Genomic DNA, 10,634 nt, shown 5'->3' with positions numbered 1-10,634 from the left:
ATGTTTTTAGCGATTTTTAAAAACTTGAATAACTTCCTGACAGCTTTAGAGTAGGGATAGTGACCCTCCTTTACAAAGACAAAGACAAGACTGACCTGAGAAATTGGAGACCCATCACACTTTTAAATTTTGATTGTAAACTTTTTAGTAAAGTTTTAGCATCACGCACGTCTTTGTTTTTAGAAGGGCTGATCCACCCGGATCAAGCCTGTGCCATACCAGGGAGGAAGATCACCGACAGCCTCGTACTGATCCGAGACACCATCTGTTATGCGAGAGACATAGTAGTCCTAAATTTAGATTTTGAGAAAGCTTTTGATCGGGTCTCGCACCAATACCTTTTCCAGGTACTGCGAAAAATGGGTTTTCCAAGAAGGTTTATAACCTGGGTGGGATTGCTGTACCAGGGTATTACCAGCAAATTCCTTGTTAACGGGAATCTGACAAAAGCAGTCAATATCAACTGCGGTGTCCGTCAGGGGTGTCCGTTATCTGCCCTCCTTTATGTTATTTGCATCGAACCACTGGCACAGATCTTGAGAAGGGACAAACAAATCAATGGGGTACAAGTGCCAGGGAGTGGGGGACTTGAGACAAAGTGCATTTTATATATGGACGATATTAACATTTTATGCACTGACGTTTTATCTGTCAACAGGACTCTAGAATTGACCGACTGGTTTGGGCGGGCTTCTGGGTCAAAACTAAATAGAAGCAAGACCCTAGCCCATTTTTATGGACTGTGGACAGCGACTGAGATGACAGGACTCCCCCTGACTGTGACCCAGACCGACCAAAAAATACTTGGGGTCAAATTTGATAGGGAGGGGGGAGGGAAAACAAATTGGCCAGACATGGTAGGGAAAGTTAGGCAGAGACTAGGGTACTGGAGACTTAGAGGACTGACACTAGAAGGAAAGGTTTTAATCATCAAGGCAGTGATTTTACCTTTGCTTTTACTCATCAGCTCTGTTTTTATGCCACCCAGAAAAGTGATTTTAGACCTGGAACGAGCCATCTTTTATTTCCTGTGGGGGTCCAAGTGGGAACGAGTGCAGAGAAGCGTGATGAAGAAGCCCAAGGAGAAAGGAGGGAAAGGAGTGCTGGACCTGTTATTGTTTTTAGGGAGCAGATTTACAGCTATACACATAACAGCAGCCACGGCCCCATCCAGAAATGCTAAGACAGCAGCTATGGCACGGTTCTGGATGGGGTCATATCTCAGAAGACTGAAGATTTTACCCTCTGATCTTAAAGTACCTGTGTCTTTTATCCTGCCGCCAACCTATGCTTTTATCCAGACCTTTTTAAAATGTTTTCACCTTGAGCAAGAAGATGTGTATGTTTTAACAAATCATCGCTCTCTCATTTCAGTTGTGCAAGAGCGGGAACCAGTGAGTCCAGTGCGTGGGCTGGCATTTGGAGAGCCCTCAACTGTTTGGCGCAACATGAACCATTCGGCTCTCCCAAACAGACTCCGGGACCTGTCATGGATGGTGACTCATGAGATCCTCCCCGTCACGTCCGTCATGCACTCCCGGGGCATGTCAGCGCACTCAACCTGCCCCCGACCAGGTTGTGGCGAGCCTGAGTTGGTGAGGCATTTTCTCTGGGAGTGCAACGCTGCCGTAGACCAGTGGGCAATGGCCGTATGTATGCTGTATGGGGTGAGCCCAAAGAAACAGATGCCAGCAAGTGACTTTGCAAATCAGTGGCTCACCCTGGCCGCCATCAAAGACGCCATTTGGACCTCCAGAAACTTGCTGGTAAGAAAGCACATGCAGATCCCCCCCGCAGCTGTGATCAGGATGGCTGCAGCAGCGGCCCAAATGGCCCGAGCTGCAAACGGCAGGCCAAGGACACAGCTGCAAAGAAGAATCGCCTCTGTGCCCATTCGGACGAAGGAGCCAGAGCCACACAAGAAAACGTCAAAGCAGCGGCGACCTAACTATCCGGGTGAGGCAGGTGGGAAGGAGCAACAAGGGGAGGGTCTCCTCTGAGCACCGTAACTGGATCCCGAGAGACTAAACACACTCTGACATGCACAAGATGACAACTTTTTATGTTTACCTGAAACTTATGAAAACAACTCTTACCTGTATTATGTCTAAAAACAATTGCTTTTATTGTACTACACCTGTTTTAAATAGTTTTACAGAGTAACTTATTTATTTATCGCGTTGTATCTTAAATGGTAACTGAAATTTTGTGAATTGTGTGAAGACCTTTATGAAATGTGTCTTGAACTTGTGTCAATAATAATTAATAAAAAAAAATAAAAAAATCTGTTCTTATCAGTTTAATATCTGATATGTCCTCTATCAGGGGACAACGTATTAAATGGATTTTTAGCAATGGAAGTTGAAAAAGGGGCTTGCTCCGTTCGCTCCACGCATCGACCTGGTATTGCAGCGCAGCCGGGAACGGTGCACCCTTCTTCTGTCTTGTGGAAAACCAATTAACAACGCACACGGAGCTGCGCGTCGCTCAATTTGATATTGGACCAAAACAGACATGCGAGTTGTGGCAAAAACCGCTCGCTTTGACTGAATGATCTGTAAAACCTCATTGTGCTCCTGGTATCAAAACGTTAAGACACGACAACTGGGGTGAAAAATGCAGCAGCGAGTAAACAGCAAGATGAAGTCTCACAAAAGTGCAGCGAGATTTGCACTATTGATTGGCAGGAAAAACAGCAGAGAGAAAATATTGGCCGTGTGGGAATGGGTGTGACCTTGGATTTGGAAAGCAGCACACCAAGTGAGGCTTACCGCGAGGGTTTGGACTGGGACGACTACGTTTTTCGGCTGCTCTCGAGTAGAGGGCTGTACTTACAAGTCTTTCGCCTTAACGGCTTCTTTTGCGTAATTTATGAAGCACTGTTGGTTATAATAGATATAATTAATCCAATCTATGTTTTTATTAATGGTCACCTACCAAAGGAGGAATGATTTGAAACTGGCACCAACTTGATTTCTAGATTTCAAATTCATCTGGAACACCACGAGGAATGTCACTGCTGTGTATGTACAGTCAGGTCCATAAATATTGGGACATCGACACAATTCTAATCTTTTTGGCTCTATACACCACCACAATGGAGTTGAAATGAAATGTACAAGATGTGCTTTAACTGCAGACTTTCAGCTTTAATTTGAGGGTATTTACATCCAAATCAGGTGAACGGTGTAGGAATTACAACAGTTTGTATATGTGCCTCCCACTTTTCAAGGGACCAAAAGTAATGGGACAGATTAACAATCATAAATCAAACTTTCACTTTTTAATACTTGGTTGCAAATCCTTTGCATTCAATTACAGCCTGAAGTCTGGAACGCATAGACATCACCAGACGCTGGGTTTCATCCCTGGTGATGCTCTGCCAGGCCTCTACTGCAACTGTCTTCAGTTCCTGCTTGTTCTTGGGGCATTTTCCCTTCAGTTTTGTCTTCAGCAAGTGAAATGCATGCTCAATCGGATTCAGGTCAGGTGATTGACTTGGCCATTGCATAACATTCCACTTCTTTCCCTTAAAAAACTCTTTGGTTGCTTTCGCAGTATGCTTCGGGTCATTGTCCATCTGCACTGTGAGCGCCGTCCAATGAGTTCTGAAGCATTTGGCTGAATATGAGCAGATAATATTGCCCGAAACACTTCAGAATTCATCCTGCTGCTTTTGTCAGCAGTCACATCATCAATAAATACAAGAGAACCAGTTCCATTGGCAGCCATACATGCCCACGCCATGACACTACCACCACCATACTTCACTGATGAGGTGGTATGCTTTGGATCATGAGCAGTTCCTTTCCTTCTCCATACTCTTCTCTTCCCATCACTCTGGTACAAGTTGATATTTGTCTCATCTGTCCATAGGATGTTGTTCCAGAAATGTAAAGGCTTTTTTAGATGTTGTTTGGCAAACTCTAATCTGGCCTTCCTGTTTTTGAGGCTCACCAATGGTTTACATCTTGTAGTGAACCCTCTGTATTCACTCTGGTGAAGTCTTCTCTTGATTGTTGACTTTGACACACATACACCTACTTCCTGGAGAGTGTTCTTGATCTGGCCAACTGTTGTGAAGGGTGTTTTCTTCACCAGGGAAAGTATTCTTCGGTCATCCACCACAGTTGTTTTCCGTGGTCTTCCGGGTCTTTTGGTGTTGCTGAGCTCACCGGTGCGTTCTCTCTTTTTAAGAATGTTCCAAACACTTGATTTGGCCACACCTAATGTTTTTGCTATCTCTCTGATGGGTTTGTTTAGATTTTTCAGCCTAATGATGGCTTGCTTCACTGATAGTGACAGCTCTTTGGATCTCATATTGAGAGTTGACAGCAACAGATTCCAAATGCAAATAGCACACTTGAAATGAACTCTGGACCTTTTATCTGCTCCTTGTAAATGGGATAATGACGGAATAACACACACCTGGCCATGGAACAGCTGAGCAGCCAATTGCCCCATTACTTTTGGTCCCTTAGAAAGTGGGAGGCACATATACAAACTGTTGTAATTCCTACACCGTTCACCTGATTTGGATGTAAATACCCTCAAATTAAAGCTGAAAGTCTGCAGTTAAAGCACATCTTGTTCATTTCATTTCAACTCCATTGTGGTGGTGTATAGAGCCAAAAAAGATTAGAATTGTGTCGATGTCCCAATATTTATGGACCTGACTGTATACGTGGTTGTCAAATGAACCCCCTGGGAGAGTTGTTCTGTGGTGAGAGAGCTCCTTTTGTAAAATGTTGTGGTAGTTGTTGCATCAAGCGGTCTTTCCTTTAGATATTAAAGTGTCCTGTGTGTTTGTGTTGTTATCTCTCCAGCTGCTGCCTGCGTCCTGGCGGAAAGCTCTCACTGCGGAGCAGCAGCAGTGGATCGGCCGGGTGCTGTTTACCAGGAACAGCAAGGGGAGGTCCCAGCTCATCAAAGAGCTGAATGTATGGTGGTACCCTCCTCAGACCCGGCCGATCTACACCCAGCCCTCCGCTTCCCCCGACCCCTTCTTTGCATGTCGGCTGTTCCTGTGGATGCCACACAGGATCTGGCAACTGCAGCTGACATGCCCCCAGCCTTTGTGCACCGGTACCATGACAAAGGCTGGGCTGTACAGGACCATCCGGAGGGTCCTGGACATCGACGGCTGGTATCTCATGGCCACTGAGTACCTAGAGTGCCGTCGGTGTAAGAAGAAGGTCGGAGGGTGGTCACAGGGCATCATCAGGCAGCTGTCCCCCACCTACAGCTGCCAATTCCCAGCTGTACTTACGTACAAGTAAGAAATATCAGTGTATGTTTAACATATTGTATGATGTGTGTGTATATACTGTATGTTTTGCTGTATATGATGTTTGTTTTGTTTCTGCAGGCTGTCCTGTGACCTGAGGGTGGTCGCACTCGGATGCCTGGATGCGGAGAGCTATCGCGTACCTCGGCGTCTGCGAGCAGTTCCTGGCCTTGTGCACGGTGAGGGGGCAGTTCCCACCACCACCCCAGATGCCCCCTCTCCCCTCTTAACTGTGTACAGCCATGACGTCCTGACGTGGCTGGAGGAGTACAAGGCTAGGATCACGTCCACCTTGGGATCCATCCTTAAGATGGATTCCACTAAGAAGGCAAGTGAAGTTTGTACAGCACAGCTGTGTGTTCATGGACTCGCAATAACATGTAGAATCTCTCTCCTTAAGGTGACGAAAAAGCTTGCAGGTACCGCTGAAGACACGGCCGCCTGGGTTACCAACGTAGGTAACGAGCACGAGCAGGTCCTCATCAGTGTCCTCACCTGCTCTGAGGGTACCAAGGGCCTGTCCCCCATGGCGGCCGGGTTGATGAGGCGGTACCGACTCGCCGGGGTACAACCCCCCCAGCTGATCTACGTGGATCGTGACTGCTGCAGTCGAGACGGCGTGTCGAAGACAGCTGCCTTGTTTCAGGTGTGAAACTGACACTGTTAATAGTATTGTTAATAATAGTTTTCATTATCTCACATTATATTATGGAGTATTATGTATACTTTTGAAGATCATTATAACGTCATGAACACTGTATTTACAATACATATATATATATACATACATACACATACATACATACATACATACATACACACACACGTATGTAAAGATTATAAAAATTAAACCACATGATGTTTCTTCTGTCACAGGAGTGGGGACAGCTCGTGGTGAGACTGGACATCTGGCACCTGATGCGGCGCTTCGCGTCAGGTGTCACCACAGAGACCCACGAGCTGTACGCCCCCTTCATGAGGCAGCTGTCTCACTGCATCTTCGAGGTGGACTCGGGAGATGCCCGCCGTCTCACTGAGGCTAAGCGGTCACAGCTGGAGGGGGGGCAGCACGGGATGGTTGGCCTGACTGACGCCGAGGTAGCCAGGAGGATCACCAGGGAGGAGTGGAGGCTCCACTGTCGTCGTCGGACACGTGGAGCCGAGGAGTCGACACTCCTCATCCAGGAGCTCCTTGACACCTTTGGCGGACCAGCCGGGCGCAACACCCTGGACATCCCGTTGCTTGACGCTCTCCGCATCCAGGAAATTTGGAGGACGCAGAGGCCCCACCTCAGCTGCATCCAGGACCCACCGGGCGTGCAGCTGCACACACAGACTGGCAGGCTGACAAAGGGCGGAGTCAGCCTGTCCGTTTTCTGGAGTCCTTCCACCTCCACCGGTTCACTCATGGAAACTCTGATTTAATTTTTGATCTGAAACCTGCCTCCTCAGGGATGCGAGCCAGTGCCATGCACTTCCAGGCGTTCCTGGTCGATGGACTGGCGAGGTGGAACGAGGACAGCGCAGCAGCAGCTGCACCCACGGTCGCAGCTGAGAACAGTGGGACTCTGCACTCCCACGGTCGCCAGCTGAGAACGTCCTTAACCAGAAGAGCCAACGGGTGCTTGGCCTTCCCATGGTTAAGGACTTCACCAAGCCTGCTGAGTACACAGGTATGTGTGTGTGTGATGTGAAAAAACACTTTATTCTAACATGATAACTACGAGGGAAAAGGAGGACTAACAAATCCTTTGCTTTGTGTTTCTGCTGTGTGACAGGGGAGCTCATCGGGGTTGAGTACCTGTACCAGCAGACAGGCAGAGTGCTTGAGGTTGTCAGCTTGGACCCTGACACTCCGGACGAGGCTGCTGCCATCGAGTCCCTTGGGGAGGACGAGGACGAGGGTATAGGTGAGGACGTTGAGGACCCAACGATCTTCGAGCCCCATACCCTCTCCGCCAGCACAGTGGCAGCAGCTCGGTCAGGTGATCCAGCTGACGCACCCCCGTCTGAGCCATCCGGTCCGGCCGCCCCTGAACAAGTTGCCTCTACCGAGGCCCCAGAAGATCCTGCTTCCAGGCAGTCCTCCTCAGAGTCTGAGGTAAAGTTCACTGACTAGCAACTGATGTGTTCTTTTTTCTTTTTGTATATGTGTTACATGTTTTATGTGTTTTTATGTGTGTTGTTGTGCTTATGGAACATGAAATGATGTTGATGGGACATTAAAGACTCTTGTCTATCAGATTATGATAGTATGATTAATAATAATAATAATAATAATAATAGTTATAAAATATTTGTATTTCAGAAAAACAAAGTACTAAATGTTTCCCAGCGCTCTTTTTACTTACAGCAATTTCTCTTTCTTGTGTTTCTTGTCAGGACGAGATGGAGGGGCCTGATGGTCAGCCAGGATACCAGCATGTCCTGAGGCTGGCCCAGGCCCTGCTGGAAGCACGGAGCCTTCTGGGGCTCTCTGACAAGAGGGTAGACAGACTCATTGTGCTCTGGCATTGCCTGCCGGAGCACGACAGGAAGCGAGTCGTCTACCCTCCCAGATACCGGGAGAGGCAGCCTAAGGGGCGGTTCAAGGCAGCGAAGGGGAAAAACACCTCCTGCCCTGGAAAGGAGAGTCTCCAACGGTGAGACTCTTTGCAAATATTATTATATTAATTCTCTAATAAAAACATGGTCTATAATAACCCACTCTGTGCTCTCACTGACTCTTTCAGCTGTCTTCTCGGACCGAACTCGGGCCCTGCAAGCTGGCCCAGCGCCAGTCGCCTGGTGGAGGCCATTTGCAGCCAGCTCTGCCGGCTCTACCCATCGGACACGCGGTCTGTGGGGGTCAAGAGGTCTAGGTGGTCCCTGGTCCTCTCAGACTACGTGGCTATCAGAGCGGCAGTGCTGGCCAGCCCGAGGTTGATGGCTCAGACGGACATCCAGCTCTATGAGCTGAACCAGTTGACCCTGTCTAAGTGGTAAGTTTAACATGAAGCTGTGTTGATGTGTTGTAATCTGTACTGTCATTTATCTTTTGATGAAAGCTCAAGAGTCTAAAAGCAGAATATGTTTGTCTTCCAGGTTCTCTCGGCGCCAGAAAGAGAGGGACCAGGCTGTGCTGCTGCAGGCAACTGGCATCGTGCCTGTGGCAGCACTGGCTGGGGAGCCTCTGCCTCCAGCAAAAGGGCTGTCCTTTGTCCAGGCGGGACAAGGACAGCCCTTTGACTACAACATCCCCGAGGAGCAGCCCGGCCCCTCAACAAGAGGACTGCCCCCTCCTCCCCCTCCTCATCTCCCTCTTCCTCCAGATGGGGAGCATCCAGGACCCTCATCTGGAGGCCTACAGCCCACTCCTCCACCACTGCTCCCGGGTCCTCCTCCTCTTCCTGGACAACTGACTATGTCCAGGACAACAGCGTACAGGAAGAGGAAGGCGGCCGAGGCTGCCGCTGCAGGACAGGGGCCGCCACCCGGGAGCAAACTCCGCCGCCAGATATTGCAGTACACCTGCAGCAAGTGTGGCCAGCCCAAAAGGCTCGAAACTGGCCACACACGTGTGGGAGGCGTGGCGTACTGTTCAACTGCCGGGGGGAAATCTGTGGAAGAGTGGACTGCGGAGATGAAGAGGAACATGGCCAGAGACCCTGGGGGGCCGGGGCTGTGATTTATTTGATTTCCTTTTCTGTCTCCTCAGGGAAATATTTTGTATCGTTCGGTTTTTTATTTTTTTATTTTGCTTTGTTTTAATTGGTTATTGTTCTAGTGCTGCCAGATGTCCGTCCCCTTCCTCTTTCTTTGTGTTGGCGTTCTAACCTCCGGTGGATTTATGAGGACTATGGTTGACTGCTGGTCTGATACCATTTTTTGAGTCCCGATTCTGATACCTGAACTTGCGTATCGGCCGATACTGGTGTGTCATATATTTTATGTTTTAACAGCTGTATACTACTTTCCCTGTATGGCTGATATGATGTATAACAACTGTATACTATCTCTGTATGGCTGATATGATGTATAAGAGCTGTATACTACTTTCCCTGTATGGATGATATGCTGTATAACAGCTGTATACTACTATCCCTGTATGGATGTGATGCTGGTATCCAATCTGAGTTTTCTGTTGCTCAACTAAAACTACTTTAGAACGTCCACATGTTCCACCAAAACAAGTTCCTTCCTGAGAGTATTTAGCAGAGGCACCGTGGCTCCGTCTGGAGCTTAGCTCCGCCCACGACGATTGTGATTGTTTTAAAGAAATGTCAATAAACCAGAGCACGTTGTCCTCCCATCCAGGAATGCTGTGTGGACTAGTCAGACCTTCCTCCGCAGCGCTGTGGAGGAAGGAAGGGAGGTCTGGCAAAGACTACCAGGAGGGTGCCTTATTTTAATGGTTCGTGTGCCCTCATGCTCATTTTCAGGTTCATACTTGTATTTTATTATAATCTGACTTTTCTGTGTTTTTAAAAATCAGAAATTGCACTTTATTTGGAAGCTTTATTTCTGATCATTTATGATGCATGACATACCTTCTAACATTTACTTTAAATCTTTGTGTGATATATATACACAGTCGGATGAAGCTTGTTCATGAGCAGCATGTGATGCATTTAGATAAAAAAAAAGGCTGCAGGTTGTAGAGGATTAAAACCTTTATTGTTCATATCTCAAGCATTTTAGGATGACGCATCTTTCAGACCGATTTCAGTTCTCCATCTACAGTCTCCTGTATAATAATAATCTCCATCATAATGAGTCAGACTAGTGCTGGCTCAGGGGTCAAATGTGGAGAACGATAAAATCTAAACCTAAACGAGTCACAAACATTGCAATATTAAAATCATCTTACAAGAACCTTACTGCTGCATGTTACACACACATGTTATGTAATACAAAACCTTGTGTGTGAGCAGCATGTTCAGTTATGGATGCATTTGGATTAAACAGTTACATAGTGGGTGCTTTAATGCTCCAAACATGTTCATATTCTTGAGATGAGATATATATATATATATATATACACACACACACACACACACACACACAAGCTCAGATGAAGCTTGTATACGAATAGATAGCTTGTTGGATGGATGGATGGATGCGTGTTCTCCATCTTTGCCTGCCGCGGGCGGGGATCGAACCGCGAACCTCAGAACTTCAACAAAAGCCCAAAACTTGCCTTGGCCCCCCTCCCTGCGAAAACAGAGAAGAACGAGCAATAAGCTGCTTTTCGCAGGGGCCATGCTAATCTTCTCTGTATCGTTCCAATTTTGTCATATGTGCTGCCTGAGCAAACACATTAAACCTCAGGTGTTGCCTACACTTTAAACCTTGTTTTCATACTGAC

The 10,634-nt window shown here is 47.4% G+C and overlaps 2 non-coding genes across 2 annotated transcripts; one reads left to right on the top strand and one right to left on the bottom strand.

Annotated features, from left to right (window-relative positions):
- Positions 1-2,255: 2,255 nt before the first annotated feature.
- On the top strand, positions 2,256-2,437 carry LOC144514604 (U2 spliceosomal RNA). The gene has a single exon (XR_013501493.1). It is a non-coding gene; the product is annotated as a U2 spliceosomal RNA (small nuclear RNA).
- Positions 2,438-10,484: 8,047 nt separating this feature from the next.
- Positions 10,485-10,585, bottom strand: LOC144514605 (U6 spliceosomal RNA). Its single transcript, XR_013501494.1, has one exon. It is a non-coding gene; the product is annotated as a U6 spliceosomal RNA (small nuclear RNA).
- Between the last annotated feature and the right edge of the window lie 49 nt (positions 10,586-10,634).

This window comes from Sander vitreus, unplaced genomic scaffold (assembly GCF_031162955.1).
Source record: "Sander vitreus isolate 19-12246 unplaced genomic scaffold, sanVit1 ctg622_0, whole genome shotgun sequence".
NCBI lineage: Eukaryota > Metazoa > Chordata > Actinopteri > Perciformes > Percidae > Sander > Sander vitreus.
Note: the sequence above shows the minus strand (reverse complement) of the source record. Positions and strands in the feature narration are given on the sequence as shown.